The following is a 16,910-nucleotide window of genomic DNA, read 5'->3' as shown; positions in this document are numbered from 1 at the left end:
GGCTGGAGGAAGGGGAAGGGGAAAAAGACACCGAAGAAAGAAAAGGCCATATCATCGTTAGAAAGCAGGTATTCCAGCACTGTGCCACAGACTCCCACTGATACAGGCAAAGCGTTGGCTCTATAGAGGCACCTGCTGGCTGAGGGGAACACACAAAACATAAAAATAAATCCGAATAAAATCTTTGGTCTCGGCACATCTTAGACCCGTTCTTCCCTTTGTTTTTTTTTTAACCGGTTTGTGTCACCCCTTCGTGCGGTACTGGGGAAAGTCGCCGGGGTCCTGCCGATCCCGAGGAAGGCTGGCAGGCGGGTGGCAGCTCGATCCGAGCCAGGAGCCTCCCCAGCTCCCACCCAGCCCCACGGCTGCGGGGCATCCTGCACCCCTGGGCGAGGGGAGAAATCCAGCCCAGGCAAAACCCTGGGGAAGGATATAATCCCTGTCCCCTCAGGGATCACGTTTCTTCAGAGGAATGGTGGGTGTTGTTCAAACATTGCAAAAGAATCCTTTTTTCCTTTGCTCTCTCTCTTTTTTTCTTTTTTTTTTTTAACTAATTGTTGCAAAGAGTTTCTGAAGAAACAAATATCCGTCCAAACTATCTGGAGTTTCCCGTATTCAGAACGCAACTGCCAAAAATGTCCTCCCGGAGATAGGGAGGCTTCCCCCTGGGGCAAGCGAGGGGATGTTTCACTAACTGAAGGCAAAGCCAGGCTGGAGGTCCTGGAGCTAGGAGCTGCTTCTGACTGTCACAGCTCACTGCGAGCAGCTCCCTCCTCACGCCAGGCCTCTGCTCTTCAGACCAGCAGAGAGCAGATAATTCGCTTTTTTTCCCGTATTTGGTAGAAGGGGCCTTTTTTTTTTTTTTTTCCCTAGGGGCCTTTTTCCCTTCCCGCTAGGTGAACATTTTATGAATGAACGTAGCTCTGCTGCAAATAACTTGTGTTTTCACACTCCTCTGGAAGGATGAAATCCCCAGGGCTGCTGCACTTTGGAAAGTCCCCCACAGAAACCCAACAGAAAAGATTAAACCCGCCGGTGGAGAGGGGGAGCCTTACCCCCACCGAGCTACAATGTACTGTAAATAATGTACAGAACCCAGCTTCTAAAATTACCACTACAGGATTGCTCAGCTCGTCTTACGTTTCGTCTGGATCCTGTGATCTTCCCACCTGCCAACATCCTGCTACCAGGAGAGCGGCGCGTGTGAAGTTTGTGCAAGCGGTCATGTACTTGCACGAATTCTGGCACAAGCGGGGACACTCATGTGCCTCCCATGTTAGAGTTACACCGTAATAAATACGGGGACGGGAGATGCTGACATTGCTACAGAATCCGCGGTGCTCGCGCTAAGTACCGCTCACCAAAAAAAGCAGATCAATGCGTGTCGTGGCTACGCTGCTTCATTAGCCTTGGTGTCTTCCTCACGTCGACGGCTCCCGAGGCAGAAAGGAACACGGAATCAGGGGGCAGGATTTTAAATATGGAACACCTAAAAGCACGAGCTCCATGTTTAGGCACTGCAGCGAGTAGGACGCGTGATTTGCAAAGAGGCTGAGTGACGACTGACTTGGAGCTGTGAGGCACGGAGAACTTTGAAGAACCTGACCATAATTTAGGACTTCATCTTACAGACTGAATTCAGGGGCAGCTTTGGCACAGACTTCAAAGGGCACGGGATCAAGCCCATATTTAGGGGCTCAAAATACAAATTTAGGAGCCTAAATTTAGGCATCCATTTTTTAATACCTTGCCCCGTGCTAGTAATAGCCTGCATCTCATCCCTCTGTTTGACCTGAAAAGGGAGGAATGTCAGTAACTCTTCACCGGCTCGCCTCAAGGAACCTGTGGCTGAACAGGGGGAAACCCAAGAATCACATTCCCTGCACATCGTTTATTTTTCTCCCCTCTCTCAGGTCCCCGAAATAACAGCCAGAGCAGTGTTAGTAGAGGAGCTCAGGCCCACTTTGAAATTGGAACAGGAAATGTGAGAAATGCAGGCGTTAAAAAACAAACGAAACAAAACAATATTTTCTTAGAATTCCATCTCGCGGGCAAGTCTGGGGGGAATCTGGATTTGGATAATCTAAATTAGGAGAGAAGTCAGGAAAACAAAGAGTAATTTTGAACATCGTAGTGCCAGAGCTATTTCTTAACACGCAGCTCACTCTGTGATTTCAAGTACAGTCCCTCAGCGCTGAGCCTGGAGAACAGCGCGAGGAAGCACAACGTCTCGATGGGGCCGCCTGGCAGGCACGGAAAAAAAGGCCGGGATGGAGTGGGGTGTAGAGAGAAGCAGGCAGGTGAGCAGACCCCAAAAGTCCTAGCGTATTTCAGGTGCTTCGTTCCTCGCAAGAAATCACAGCGATGCAAAACCAGGCTACGGCCGCGGCGGCGCAGTCACAAGGTAGCAGATCACTTAACCCCACAATCCACGATATTGTGATGATTTTTGCATCAGTTGCACGGACAGGGAAGGGAGTAGCTGTAGGTATAACAAAAGGTGGCTCCTCTGAGATGCTTTGCCAACGCTCCCTCTGCTGTGGTATAAATAGAATACATGCAGCGGGCACGGGCAGAGCGCGAGGCTTGCGCTTGCAAGCATTAGAGATGCCCATGCACCACCCACTGGCAGTTTCACTTGCCTCTGTCACTCAGGAGTTTGTCCAGAAAGCTTCAGCTCCTGAAAAGATAAAAAGACTCGAGGGGCAGCAGCATCACTCAGATCATCCTCACGAGTTGATTCTGGACGCCAGGTGCTTCTCCCGTAGTCTATAATTGCAGCAGGTTGCAAGGAGTTGCTCCCCTTCCTCACTCTCCAGCTGATCTCCATCACTGGATCTTCATCTGACCCTTTTGCAGCAAGCAGCAGAGGCAGTGACAAGCGGAGGAAACAGGACAGGTCGTCAGCTATCAGCAGGATTGTTTTAATATCTACGGAGAGATCAAGGGGCAGAAACAGTTTTTTTCCTGCCCGAACTACACGTAATGTCAGCCTAAGGGTGCAGACATCCTGACCCCGACTTATGTGTCCCCAGCTAATAGAGCCAGTAGGAATACGCACACGGTTACTGTGAAAGTACTTCACCTTACACTTACACCACAGTCCCAGGAGAAACATCTGACTGGGCAGCCTTACATATTAAATCATTTCCTGGAGGGGAGAATTCATTTGGGCTCATTTATTATCATTTGTCCTGGAGCTCTTACTTTGCACTCCCAGCGTTGGGAGTGGGTATTTTTCATGGATAGGGGTCGAAGAGCCGAAGGCTGTTTTCAGGAAAGCTCTTCTGCTGTTTTAGGTTGGTCGCTTGACATTTGTCCCAGGTGCTGGACATGGGTTGCTTGCTGAAGAAGGTATGATTTGGACTCAGACTTCCACATTTTGGTAGCTACTAAGCAAAAATAAAACTAAACTCAAGCATGCTTATCACTCCCCACAAATCAAGAGGCCGTTAATGATGTTGACTTGAGCAATAAATAAACCAATACAACAATCAAATCAGAATCACACCAGTGATGCATCAAATGAGTAATGGAGGGACACATAAGATGGACAGTCAGCACGTGAAGTCCTCTGCAAGGACATTTAAATGGGTCTCCAGTCCAGAGAAACCCTCAAAACATCTATTCTACGTGCCATGAGTCACAAAGTCCCTCCCAGCACTTCACACCACTCTTCAGAGCCGTACCAAAAGCCAAACGCCACAAATGTGATGTGCCACAAAAAGAGAGAAGAGCACGAGGTTCTCCCCAAAGGCCGGCAGCAGCAGGCTGTGGTTTGCACCCATGCCCCACACGACCGTCAGAAGTTGTCAGTGCTCCACATCAAAGAGGAAGATAGCAAACCCCGACTGGTGGTATCTACATGATCGTGGAGAAACTCCCTCCTGCCCACAGATCTCACAGTCAGATTAAATCCTGAGGCCAGAGGAATAGGAGTGTGGATATGCCTTGTGACAAATCACACCTTTGCTCAGGCCCCTCACGAGTGCTCCCCTAGAAGAAAGAAGCAAGAGAAGAAACCCAGAAACCTCCTTTTTCCTTCAGAGACCCAAATACTCCATCCAACAAAAGGGGGAGGTTTGGGGGTTATTTCTTCCTTAGGGTGAAAAGCTGAGGAAATCTACCAGCCAGCTGTCTGGGGTTCCCCATCCCAGGGTAGCAGAGGGGCGTGAAATGTATGTGCACCAAAGCAACGCCCGTGCCTCTTCCCCAGTAATTAGGGTGTGAGGTAGGGAACCTCCCCGTCCCCAGACGCCACTTCCCCACGGATGACTGAAGGCTTCCTTGCACCATGTCCTCCTCCCACCCCGTTCCCACAAGTCACTCGTGACCGTCCCACGCTCACCTCCGTGACTGCCCCAGCCTTTCAAGAACTCCTGCCCGCTCTACCACGCAGGTTATAAAACCCGGCCGAAGGAAGTTGCAATCAATCAGATCTATAACTGGATGCCAGTTAAATATTTCCATATTGAAACTAGATTATTATCTGACGTGTAAACCACAAACCATAGATACAATTGTAAAGCTTCCATCACAGCGCTATATTAATGTCTGGCTCACCACTCCAAAAAACATGCAATTTATTTTTTTTTTAAATAACAGACTTCAACAAATTGTTTTGGATAAATGGCAATTTGATAACTCTTTTGAATCACAGTTTACACAAGATAGTATTTCAATTTCGTCGGGACCTTAAGCAGAACGTATTGAATACAGTTCAGTGAGCAATTTCCTGAGAGCACATCGAGTTGCTCAAAGCAGGGGAGTTTTCTTAAATTCCTTCTGTGTCTGGACCTTACAGATGCCCACACACCTTGGTGGCTGTCTGCCCAGAGCCACACCTTCACACCCAAAAGCAGCTGGGCAATCCTCCAGCTAGAAAAAGATCAAAACAAGGGCAAAGAGACTATGAGGAGGTTCCTGAGTTCTCCAGCTCTCGGTCTCTTGGGGGAGTGCTTCTCAGCTCTGGATCTGAAATGCAGCCCATACAGCGTTTCTGGAGAGTTTAAGAGACAGCCTTCCTCATCCTCAGCCAAGATCATCAGCCTTCTCCTTGCAAAGAATGATTTCCAAAATTCCTTTTTCCTCTCCGAATTTCGAAACAAAGTTCTTAGGGCAAATCTTGGAGGCAGGAACTTTGGTCCAAACAGCCTCAACTCGAGACAACACTTCGCTAGTGTCAGTTCTGGGAAAACCTCTTTTACACCAGCAGGACAAAACATAGTCAGAGCTTAAGATGCCTGAGATGCCAGAAATACCCTCTTTCTTACAAAAATGATATTCATAAATAAAACTACTTTTGAAGAAGGTTGGCAAAATCCAAACTGGGTAATAGGTTTTGTGATGTCACCAATTCACAGAAAGGTCAACATTAAAAGCCCAGAAGATTTAAAACAAAAACTGCAGGGACAGCTATTCATACAACTGTCATCCATCAACAAAATTAAAGTTCAAACATATGATCGGTTTCATCATTTCCAGCTTATTTTCTGTTCATCCAAAAAGAAATGTTTTTTCTGGAACTAAGCTATAGGTCAAAGAGCTTAGCTTCTGACATCTATAGTTTGACAGAGTAAAGTTACTTTTCAATTGTCTGTATTCCCATTTACATTATTTTTCTCTCTAAGGGGCCATATTAATTCTTCCAGAGCATGGTGGACCGAGGAAGGGTTTGCAAATTTCCAGTGAATTTAATGTATTATCTCTGTTCTGGAAGAAAAAAAAAATGCAGTGCGGCTTTATCTCATCCCCTTCCTGGACATTTCAGGACAGCTATGTTGTGGGCGTGCTAGCATGTTATCCCCTAACATCTTATCTGTCTGTGCTATGTCCAGGGCAGCACAGGACCATCAGGGCAGTGATCCAGACCTGCACAGGGCAGTGCTTTCTACTCGTTATGATGTGAGGCAAAGGAAAAGGCACAGTCCTTGCTCCAAACACGCTTCCTAGTCCTTCCTAAGAAGTACCTAGCAGCTTGTTTTCTTGGAAAGTGAGCCATAAAACAACTCTTACAGCAATGCATTTATACCTGGACAGCTCAAGTCTTGAGCCGGACACTTTGTAAATATAAGAGAAGAGAAGCAGGCTGAGTTAGTGCCACTATTATAATTTATTTAATTTTAATTTATTTTATTTTATTGGAGTGGGGGAGAGGTCTTTTACGTCTCCCAGTTGCAAGGCACAGTGCTGGGTTGGGGCCCCAGGACTCGCCTGACATCAGGACAAGACAACCATTCTCTGAGACGACATCCTGAGTACATGACACTGGATGGGGACTGGGCTTGCCAGCAAAACAGCTTTTGCTTCACTCAACATCAGCTCAGTTAGGTGAAATAACGTGAGCTGAATCCCATTTTCAAAGAAAATGATTGCACAACCCAATGCTATCTGTGAAAACAAACAATTAAGCAAACGAAACCAGGCACCAAGCTCTAAGAGTGCTTCATGCAAGACCGTGTCCGCCTAGCTAGCCTGGCTCTGGAGACCAGTGGTCCCTTCTCTGACACTTTTTCTCACTCCCTCCATTGCACACCGACCCATTTCACTGCATTTCACCCTTTGATCCTTTGTGGCTTTGGCATACTCAGCGGAAGGACCTTGCAATGGCAAATGGCTCCAGCTGCAGAGCTCTACTGAAGCAGCATCTGTGTCTGTGATCTAGCTGGCCTTGTCTGTTCAAAAGGAAGGTGGCTTTGAAGTCTTTGAAAGGAAGGGGTGGCAGCAAAACCTTAGTTGTGATGTACTTCTGTTCTTCCGGTGATGAACATCTCTCCTGTGTGTGTACCCTTGTTCCTGTCCTGCTCAGGATGGAGGAGAGGTTTGGGCACAGAACATGTGGTGAGGAGATGGAGGTGCTGGTGGTGGAAATGCACCCGAAGTACCGTGCCTGGAGGGTCTCACGAGAAGAGGAGAACCAGTCAGGACACAATGTAATCTGTGCCACAGCAGAGACACTGAGAAGCCCACGGGCTACCACCTTGGAGAATGACGTGGTTGCCCAAGGAGTTGTCTCCTTTAATAATTTTCATCCTTGACCAGGTGCAGACCATGTGCGGGCTGGCCTCACCGCTGGACAGCATCCTGTGGTGTACAGAGCTGAGGCCGGTGGCTGGTGCCTTGTGCCAGGTTTCGGTCGAAAACGCTTGCCTTTCATTTTGCCCTGGACTGGGCAGTGGGAATGGAGGAGCTGCATCAGCCAGTGTCGATTTCATCTAGTTGAAAGTTTGGCGTACTTGGATGAGTCAAGGCTCGTTAAGTAGCTGCTGAGGTGTCCTGAGCTGGCTGCGTTGTTCTCCAACAACGTGCACGCAGTTTAGGAAGTGGCCGTCGGCTGCCTGTTCTCCCAGGTCTGTGTCTCGTCGGGATCATGGGGGCACTTCTCTTCTGCATCCCACCTGCTGCCGGGGGAGCAAAGGTCTCTGAAGGTCTCTCTCCCCTCACCAGGAGCGTTGACCTACAGTGGATGTGGCCCAGTTAGAAGAAACCAGACAAGAATCAGAACACGGCCATGGGGAGGTCCCTGCCCACTGCTGGGCAGCAGTTAGCCAAAGGCACCCGAGCACACAGCTGGAGGCAGCCAGCACAGCGTCTCTGTGCCATCCCTCAGGAGATGGCCTGAGCTCTGTCATTGCTGACACCTCGGGGACAGTCACCTGCCGGCAAACAGGGGCAAAAATTATCCAGGGCAGTTCATTTGCTGGCCACATTTGGTGCTGGCACCAAAGTATGTCCAAGTCCAAAGCTCTGCAACATTAAGAGCAAAACAGCCTGCTGTGAGCAAGGAGAGTTTTGAGTTGTGCATATATTGCATCAAGCAGCTCAGACAATGCTTACACCAGCATGGGAGGTGATGCCATGACAGCTACCACACATCTGCAGGCAGAACTGAGGCAGAGTGGCGTAGGAGGGGTCACGGTGGACATCCCAAAACACGTTCCTTCGGTAGAAACTCATTCCCTATTGGTATTCTGCGCCAGAGGAAGACTACTAGCTACAGAACTAAAAATGAGTTATTGATTAGAGCCAAACTAGTGTGACTTGTTATGGGCAAACAGAATAAAGTCCAAGCTACTAATGTACAAACATGGAGTTTTAAAAGGGCCAGTTCCTGGAGCTGAAAACAATTCAGCTTTGGGCTAAATCAGCTGGGAGAGAAATGCAAATAGAAGAAATGGAACAGTTGGGAAACTGAATATTTTATTGGTGCTGAAATATCACAATTGAGAAAGAAGTTTGGTTAGAGGGAAAATAAAGCAGTTGCAAAAATTAAATATGTAGATGTGCTCTCTGTATGGATTTGTGTATATGTAGATATGAGGGGGAAGAGAGAAGCTGACAACAATAGATAATGTGACAGCTAATTTAATTGATTTCAACTGTAGAAAATTGATAGGAGGACAGGAAGACATTTGTGTACAGTAGATTTAAGGGCAATAAGATGTCTTTTTTAATCTGAGTCAAAACAAAGGATATCATAAAGCAATTCTGGTCTATTTCTGCATGGAAATAGTGGCAAAATAAATATCCAGCAATGATTCAGAGAATGTAGATGTAGCCAATGAATATGATCAGTCTAGACTTTGAACAGTGACAACACATATTTCCTTCTCAATTGGAATCTTAGGAAACTTTAAAAAAATTAACAGAAGTGTAAGAAGCCCGAAGGCAGCAATTTAGATTCAAGGGACAAAAAGAAAAGAAAAGATAAAAAAAAAAAAAAAAAGCCAACTTTTCAAAGCATTAAAACGTTAAAAGAGCTGGCACAAAAGACTGTGAGTGACTTTGATAAGTTTTGGGAAACAGGTTTCATAGGTCTAGAAGCAAAGTGGCATTGTGCCAGTATTAAAATGAGCAAACACAGGAGCTTGTGTGGCACTGCAGCAAGATACCCAGAGAGCTGGTGGAGCCTTCAGTCCCAAGCTTGTCGGTATTCAGCCCTACAGAGCCAAGCTGACCTGATCCAGCATTGGTGATGGTCCTGCTCCAAGCAGGAGGTTGGCCTCCAGTTCTCCGGTGTCCTTTCCAATCATTTCTATGACTGCAAACATGATGCGGGTAAGTGTATGGCTGCAGGGCGGCATAACCAAATGGACTGAAGCAAGAATTTATAAGAATGAATTAAAGGGGATAGTACAATTCACATCAGTGAGCCTAGATACGTAGAAAATGGATCTAATTAGAATAATGACGGCTTTTTTTCAGTGAGGTTACAAGTTTGCATGACAGAGGTTACCAGGGTTGATGTAATTTACTTGGACTTCTTCAGGGTATTTTAGTTCATGGCATAGGACGATATAAAATAAGCATGGATCTTATTGACTGGATTAAACACTGGCTAACTAGTGCATCTCAGGATATGACACCGTGAGCTAAGAGTCACCATTTGGCAGGTGGTGTTTTTGGTGCAGACCCTTCAAATCGAACTCAGAAAGACACACAAAATGATTCCCATTGAAGCCTGAAGATGGCACAAAGATGGAACTATTAAGTAAGGAAGAGGATATGTCTTTGGTGCAGAACAGCATGGATTACCTGGGCCCTTGCAAACGATATGCATTTTACTGCAGAAATGTGTGAATCACAGCTGTGGAACAAAACAGGAGACCTCCTGACGAAAGGGGATTTCTACCAAAGCAAGCCTGAAATCTGGAGAGGACTTGGAGGTCATGGATATATGTGCCAGTGTGAAATATAGTGTCAAGGGTAATAAGATCCCAGGCTGTACAAACAGGAAATATCAAACAGGAAAAGGGAGGTTGCATTATCCCAGCCTTTCACACCAAGACAACTGCTGTTGGGATCACTGCGTGCAGCCCTGGCGCTGTGAGCTGGGCAGGGAGGAGCCGGGAGGGTGCTGAGAAGGGCCAGAGGAAGACTGCAGCACTGGAAAAGATGCCATGCTTCAGAGCTGCCAGGATGCAGCCTGCTCGTTGGATGAAAGAGAAGGTCATGGGTGATTTGGCCATCATTTGGTCATTGGGGAAAACTGCAAGAAGCTCTGGTGGGTTTCTTGACAGCCAGATATCTTTCAGTCACTTTTTTTTTCTGAGAAAAGAGCTTTAACGTTTCTTCTTAATTCAATCAGAGATGAACTCAGGAAGGTCCTTTAGCAGGTGTTACGCAGATCAGATGAGATGGTCACAGTAGTCCTTTCTGCCCTATGTTTCTGAATCTGTGCTCTTATAAAAAATTGATGGATTCTGCATGTATATTTGTTGCTTGCATTCATTGTGTTAGGGATTCACACATTTATTCTGATCAGTCAGTGCTGTTTCTCCACATCCAGTAGCGAAGCCCTTCCTGACGGCCTCTTTCCCCTCTTCATATACACAGCCAGGACCAGCAGACTGCTTCATTACCTTCCTTCCTGCTTTCTATGATGTTCAAGTCCTCACGGGGCACTCCACGCCTCCCAGCCCATCCCCATGTGCCCAACTCTCCACAGTCCTCCAACCCGGCAACAAGACTGTAATCCCACAAGAGGTACCTGTAGAAAGACCCTGAAAATGCCCATCTCTCCACTCGGCTACAGAGAGCGGCTTTGCAGCTCCCTCAGACTTGCGTCAGAGGCAAAATTTCGGGTAGCTAAAGACAACTTTGGGGCTGGCAAGGTGACTCCTGAGGTGAGCAGCTTGCCAAGGTCAAACCCCAGGATTGTGGGGGAGTGGGGAAGGGGCGCAGAGCGGACTCCCATCAACAGCATGCAGACCCTTGGACCACGTTCGGTCACTCGTTGGTTTCTCCCCTAGCAGCAAAGCCACGACATTTTCGTGCTGCCCACACTCCCCCCTGCTGGTCACACTGGCGCTCGGCCCTTGCTACAGCCTGGCCCAATTCTGACTTAGTTTTCTGACTACTTTGAATTCTGGAGGTGAGATATAGACAAAGATCACGACGGCATCCACTTACCTGCCTGGAGGCATGCAGGATTAAAATATCCCTCCCCAGTGTGCTTCAACAGGGCATGACTTTCAGCCTGGATGAGGGGAGCAATGAGGAATGCCTCTTTATTTGGCTGATGCTAGCAGGAAAATAAAGGCTGGGTAATCACCGTCATCCAAGCCAAGGAAGCCTCTGCCTGCAAAGGCCACTGCAGGAAAGACTCAACAGCATCAAAGAGCTACAGAGAGCCATTGGGCAGGCGTGTGAACAGGAATGTCATTAACTCACTTGAATGTTACCTCATGCTTTGCATGACTCATGGCTGGAAGTAGAAGCACAATCCCATTACCTGTGCACTCTGACAGCGCGGTCGTAACCCCGGCAGAAATAGATTGCTAATAAATAACTTATTAGTATTGTTGTTGTTGTCGTTATTACTAAGAAGCCAGTTACTGGAGTACTAACTCAAAGGAATGGCCTCTGTCCCCTGACCCGTCCTGCCTGCCACCCTCTGAAGAGAGACGTTTGCTGCTGAAGATAGGGTTTAAGGAGAAAAATGAGTGAAGATTTCCGTTTCTGAGATAGCTGGTAATAATTAACATGCAGCTAATGGAGGAGCATGTTAGTTGGGCTTTCCAGGGAATGCATTCTAGCTGCGAGAAGATAGATAAATTCCAGAGTGAAATGCAACTGGCCTTGCACCTCATATTTCTTGTGCTCCCCAGATCCCATTAGGCCATTAGAAGGCCTGACCCTCTGCATGCTGAAGCTACTCTGAGCATTTTCTTTGTGTAGAGGACTTTAGGGCAAGTCTGCTAAACCCCAGAGAAGAACACCAGGATTCTACTTCAGTTGCAGAGAGCTGGAAACTCAGAGAGAACCTAAGAGAGCCAAAGACTCAAAAAACCCGTAGGATGCCTCTATCTCTCTGGCAATATCTGCCTGCCAAAATAACCTTGTCAATTCCTGCTGAAGCTCCCCTCAACCCCAGCCCACCCTTTCAGAAGAAGATGGTTCATCGGGACAAGTACGGCCCAGGCTTTCTATCCAGAAGGTCTCCGATATGCCTATCAATACAACAGACCAGCGTGTGGTCTGGTCTGTGGACTGCACACCGCCACCATCACACTTGGAATAAAGCAAGAAGGGTGCACAGACCTGGCTGTAACAGGGACAGCATGGCCCCATGGTGATAAGTTAAATTTTTAGTGTATCTCTGGCCTATCTGGTAAGGAATCCAGCACTGATTTCCTCTGGGGCAGGACAATTTGCACACTGTTAGCCCATACGCAACCAGTTTTAAAGCAAGGAAGGGAAGAGTAACTTCTCCCAACAACTGGGATTAGACATATTTATATACAAAGAGTAAAAAACACCATCAGTTTGTGCTATCATTGTTTACTATTGCATATGCAGCAGAAATAGCTCAAGATAGTGTAAGAAAAATAGTTGAAGTCGTACAAACATATAGATTCTGGGGTATTTATGGGACAAGATAGCACAGTGAGGAAGGACAGATAAGGTGGTGTAGGAAGAGAAGAAAACGAGAAACTTTCTACAGGGCAGTTGAGAGATTGAGGAAGATATGAATTTGAGTGAAAGTTTTAAACATCAGAAGATCTCCAAAGAACAATTGTGGTTTTCCTCTCATAAACACAGAAACAACATAAACAGCACAGAAAAACAGACTGAAATCTTAACGCATATTAATAGCATTAAAAAAACAGAAAGTCTCACTCCATGCACTTTCTTGCAGCTATGCATAGGCAAAGACTTGCATGGGAAAGGGGAGTGAAGGACCTTTAGTAATCACAAAACCCAATCTCCTGTGATTACCATCCAACCTTTAAACAGAAAGTCTTCACAATTTGCCAACCGTAACCATAACTCTATTGTCTTTGCTCCCCAGTCCCTCAGCTCACAGTTACAAGCACACTCATGCAGAACGCCAGGTTATAATTCTGATAGCTGGTGGAGACAAAGAGAAAGTCCATCAGGGAAAGATAAATATTGTTCTATAGAGATCACCAACCAAATCTACTCAAATTCCAGAAGATAAGAATCGTTAATAATTTCCTGCTCAAAGTGGTCGGCCCTGGCCTCTCCTGCAACCTCTTGTTCCCATGAAGATAACATTTTTGAATAATAATTTTTTTCAAAATTACCCCAAACTAAAGCACTTTTCCCCTGAGTAAAACTCCTGCCCATAATTTAGCAAATGTTGGCTTTAGGCCACCACACTTCTTTCTTCTCCAACGGGTTGTATGGTGCATTTGGAGAAATGCAGCTGTGTCAGAATTGCTCAACCACTATATTTTAAGCAAAACACAGTTTCTACCCATCTCCAAAAGATGTGAGTGTTCCAGTAACCAAAAGCTACCTGTTCATTTTACCAGATTGCAAACTTTTTCAGCTTTCCCTGGACAACAAAGTAACCATAAGTAAATTTTGAAGTAAATTCTGTATTTTAAGGGCTGATGACATGCTTTGATTGCAGCTGTGCAGAATCACTCTCTGGAATTGTTATCTACCAGTGGACTCCAACGCATTCAGAATTTCTCACACACTTCAATAGCTGGCTGCAAGTTTACAACCCTGGTTTTATTTTCAAGTATTTGCAGAACCATTTTGGTTTGATGATACATTCCCTTCAGCTAGAGAAAATATTTTGCAGGAGCTGCTGTCTGGCTCTTCTAGCTCTGAAACGTCCCCACCATGAAGCAGCTGCAGAAGTTATTTGCCTCATAAGAAGAACTGTAAACCATCTACATCCCAGGATAGGGAACACAGGACCAACCATTACTACAACAGCTTCATGTCAAGTTTTGCAAAATATCTGTAGCCACGAGCACTCCTTACAGCACAGCTGAGCTCCCTGTGCCTGCCTGGGTCTGCTTACTCCTGGAACCCACCCAGGGCTTTTCCCTCTGTGCTAGCCCCACAGGATCCATCCATGAGACAGAAAGCTGATTCTGCTCACCAGAAATGTAGCATTTTGATTATTTCCATGCACCAGGAATAACCACTCTTGGAGCCAGATACAAGGCTGGGCTCACACGGTGGGCATTGGGGGTCAGTAAGTTATCGCTTTATTTGTAAACATGAGAAAACTTCATCTGGAGTCAATAAAAACACGGAGTCCCATGGGGCCTTTTTCTGAGTCAAGCAATAAATACAAAGATCTCATCCTCACAGCGAAGGGAAATTGGCAAAGAACAGCAGCATAATCATATGGTACATCATATATCTGCGGGCCCTTTGATCCCAAGATATTTACAAATATTAATGAGTCATGCTTCTCAAGCACCTTTTTGGAAGGTATCATTAGATCGTTTTCCAGATGGGGAAACCCAAGGGAGAGAGAAGTGATCCTTCCATAGCCACACAGAGCGTCTGTGACACAGCCAAAAGCAGAAACCAGATATTCTTGCTTCCAGTCCTTTGTTTTTAATTATAGCAACATTCTTCCTCTCGTATTTTAGGTTGTATTTTATGGCAAGTCATATATGAATACACACCTATGCATGACATTTCTTTCTGGTTTGCCTTCCACTAGTCACACTAATACTTTACCCCTTACACTAAATGAATTTTAACTGACCCTTTTATAGCAGAAAACTCAATAATAAATATATACCACAGCCACACAGATAGTGTTCCTCATAAAAAATAGTAATTGTCTTTATGAGCAAGCAAAATAGTATTGGAAATTTAAAAGCATATGCATCTCTAATGTTTGAGAGGGAGATTTTAACAGAATTCATATGTAGGTATACATATGAGCAAATGCAAAATAATGCTCTGCTGTGCTGTCTTAGTCAAGTTCAGTAACTTTCACACTGTATCTTAAAGGCTCAAATTTACCAAGACAGAATTTATTATCTGTTGGTTTGATGGAGAAGTAGAAAAGAAAGAAAAGAAAAAATTGTCAAGTACTCTCAAGTATGTGAAAAAGCAGCTATCTATCGGCTTCTTTGTTCTGGGGGATCTGATAAAAGAAGCAGTGTCCTTTGGTGACACACCACATAGCCCTGCTTTTTTGCTCCTGGTGTGAATAAGCAAGGACAGTTGTCAATGGATGATCTAACCCACAGAGGCTCTGCTTTCCTCTAGAACACCACAGCACTTTCCTTCTTTCTTCCTTCCTTCCTTCCTTCCTTCCTTTCTTCCTTCCTTCCTTCCTTCCTTCCTTCCCTCCTTCCTTCCTTCCTTTCTCTCTTTCTTTCTTTTTTTCTTTCTTTCTTTCTTTCTTTCTTTCTTTCTTTCTTTCTTTCTTTCTTTCTTTCTTTCTTTCTTTCTTTCTCTTTCTTTTTCTCTTTCTTTTTCTCTTTCTTTCTTTCTTTCTTTCTTTCTTTCTTTCTTTCTTTCTTTCTTTTTCTCTCTCTTTCTTTCTTTCTTTCTTTCTTTCTTTTTCTCTTTCTTTCTTTCTTTTTCTTTCTTTCTTTCTTTCTTTCTTTCTTTCTTTCTTTCTTTCTTTCTTTCTTTCTTTCTTTCTTTCTTTTTCTCTTTCTTTTTCTTTCCTTCTTTCTTTCTTTCTTTCTTTCTTTCTTTTTTTTCTTTCTTTCCTCTTTCTCTCTCTCTCTTTCTCTCTCTTTCTCTCTCTCTTTCTTTCTTTCCAGCCAGAACACTGTCATAGAGTTTAGGCTAATGTGATAACTACATTTACATACAGGGCCAGTACTTATTAGGTGATTTCTGCAGGCCATATCAAACATTCAGATCGTTCTGTCTCCTCCCTGTGAAATCTAAAAAAATCTTCCCATCAAATCCATAGATAAGGGGGTAAGCTGGGCCTCCACACAGATTCTGTTCCTTACCAGCCCAGGAGTAGTGTGGGAATTTGATCCCTTTATCACTTTCTCCTTGGCTTTTTCTTTGGCCTCACTCTTCTCTGCTCTCATCTTTGATTTAGCTGATTGTTCTTTCGAGAGAACAAAGCAATTGCTCTGGATTTTACCAGGGGACGTTTTGCTGGTGGGATAAACCTGTCCAGATGTTGGCATTTACATCAGAGCTAGACGTCTAGACTTACTCTAACAGTCAGTGGATAGAAACAGGCAATCTGGGGCACGGGTAATTGCATTTTAAGGTAGATGTTGAAAAAGCTCAGATGAACCAAGTCCTGGAAGCGCATATCTCTCCATTGGCTATAAAGATTGCCTGGAACGTAAGCTCAAACATAAACATCAAAAGTTAGGTGAGATGAAAGTGTGTGGTCCTCAAAGCACCTAATACAAAAGCACTTCAATACTCACCAGGCTTTGGGTCTTTTGCAGTGCATCAAGTAATATCTATGCTTGTGTTTTCTATGATGATCAAATAGTAATAGAAAATAAGGGAGAGGATTTTCTGTGAAGGAATCACAGCCGTACACTCCTTGTCTGTGAGTGGTATCCACTCACATGCCTGAAGACAGCTAGACTTAAACCTCAGCCCTGAGCCCCAACAACTTTGGTTCAAATATTTCTGCTGCCATCGGTGGAGTCAGATTGCCCTGTCTTAGCAAGGGGAAGAATGACTCCACAGAAAACTCCATTTGTGGGAAGTGCTGCTTATCTCGTGTTACCGAGCAATGTCAATATGATGCAGCCTTCCATAATGCTTGCTCATGTTTCCCCAAAGTAAAGCAAGGCAAAATATTTCCTCCTCATCTCTAAATTTACACCACGAAGGTGTATCAACTCAGTTGACTTCATCAGCACAGTTTGCAGCTTGTCAGCGGCGAGACCTCATCTTGTCCACGTCGTGACAGGAGGACACATTCAGACCTTCTCCAAATCCTGTAAAGAGTAGGCATTGTAACTGCTTCCCCCACTGACGATGCAGCCAGAGAGAGTCTAGCAACCTTAGATAGCAGGCTTTTAACCAAGTAATGACAAAGTACTCTCATATTTAGATGCCAGATTAATCGCAATGCCAGTATCATGACAGGAGAATGAAACTGAAAGGCTTTGCCACCCTCCTCCCCATACCAACCATTTCTTCATGTTCTTCACACTAGAAGACAGCAGGCAACTTCCTTTCCT

Source organism: Anser anser, assembly GCF_964211835.1.
Source record: "Anser anser genome assembly, chromosome: 3".
Lineage (NCBI taxonomy): Eukaryota > Metazoa > Chordata > Aves > Anseriformes > Anatidae > Anser > Anser anser.
This window is presented reverse-complemented; position numbering follows the sequence as displayed.